Source organism: Pteropus vampyrus, unplaced genomic scaffold, assembly GCF_000151845.1.
Source record: "Pteropus vampyrus isolate Shadow unplaced genomic scaffold, Pvam_2.0 Scaffold743, whole genome shotgun sequence".
NCBI classification, from domain to species: domain Eukaryota; kingdom Metazoa; phylum Chordata; class Mammalia; order Chiroptera; family Pteropodidae; genus Pteropus; species Pteropus vampyrus.
Window position 1 is genome coordinate 87,874 of NW_011889524.1, and position 1,636 is coordinate 89,509.

Below are 1,636 nucleotides of genomic sequence, written 5' to 3' on the forward strand. Positions count from 1 at the left end.
CAGAGACTTGACATAGAAGTAAGCCCTTGAAAAATAATTCTTTTTTTTTTTTTTGCAGAAATAGTTACTCAGGTGATACTGGACTGAAAATAAGAAACTGCATTATTTGACTGAAAATCCTATGGTTTCAACGGACATAGATCCATGCCTTCAAACTATTCAACTGTGATTACTGGTCTTTTCTAAAATTCAAATATTAACTTCAGTAATTTCCTCAGCCCCAAGTCTCTCTGCCTCTGAGCCTCAGGGCCACTAGAACAAAGACTAGCAGCTGGAGAAGGACCTCCTTTCTAGGAGCTGTGTCAGGGATCCTGAGACTGGGTCTCCTTTCATTTGGCTTAAATATTATTTGCTTTAGCTAAAGATTTCCTAATTTGAAGCTCATAATTAGTATTCACTTTCTTCTTCTTCTTCTTCTTCTTCTTCTTCTTCTTCTTCTTCTTCTTCTTCTTCTTCTTCTTCTTCTTCTTCTTCTTCTTCTTTTTTCAAATTTGAGGCTTTTTGTACATTGGATTGTCTGCTATTCTTTCTTGGCGGGACTCATATCTTTTTTTCTCTAGGGATGTTCTAGGGGAAAGAACTGTCCAGAAGAGGTTAATTCATTTGAATTTGTTCCAGATATTCAAATAAACTACTCTATAATGATCCTATCTTTTATTTTTTTTTTAATTTTAAACAGTAATGATGCAAAAAGCCAGAGGTTATGTCTGTACCTATAAATGGAATAAATACTTTTCTGATAGAAATACTGGAGAGATTTCTGAAAACTCAAAATTCTGCCTAGGCTGGAGTTTATCTTAACTGATATCTGGTCTTCTAGATGTTTTCTTGTTTTAGTTCCCTTTGCATAGGTATCTCTCATTGCTTGCAGAAACTTGTGGAAGGTCTCATTTTCTGGGATGATGTTAGATTAGAGGTAGAGACATATTTTTAATTAGGGGTGAAGTGTCCTTAAGGATAGCTGATTGAATGACAGGCTAATGAGTTCTACTGTTACCTCTGAGAACACTCAGTCATTGGCTATTTCAGGAAAATAAATCCCAGCATTTGTCTTGTTAGGTACGGAGAGACCTTACTGGTCAGAGAAGTGAATGCTATCCTAAATCTTCAAAATAAAGTACTTCTTGCTTTCCTCACTACAATGGACTAAATAGAGGCATGTTCAAATAACCTATTTTAGTGTTTAAAAGTTTGAGGGATTTTTGTGTTGACAAATAAGGGACTTGTCCCAGTTAATTTCCACTAATAGAACGTTCTACTATTTTTGTGCAGTAAATGTTTGTTTTATTTAAAGATATTCATATAGTAGAAATCCACAGTGGACACTGCTCTACTTTTCTGAAAGAGAGAGGCGATGTGGCGTCTCTGTGGAAATATGGAAAGCGTGACCATGTGAAATTATCTGTAGATCTACTGATCAGCTGTTCATTAAGTGTTCTGTGGTCAAATGATGTATTTACAGATACTCTCAGTGAAAGGAGCACTGATTTTAGAGACTAAGGAAAAGCCCTGAGGTGAGTTCTTAAAACTAACAAAAAGTGATGCTCATTGAAAATTCACTTAATGTATTTAAATGTAGCTAAGGTCTCAAATATATATTTTCATAGGAAGAAGTCTGAACTGAGAATTTTTAGCT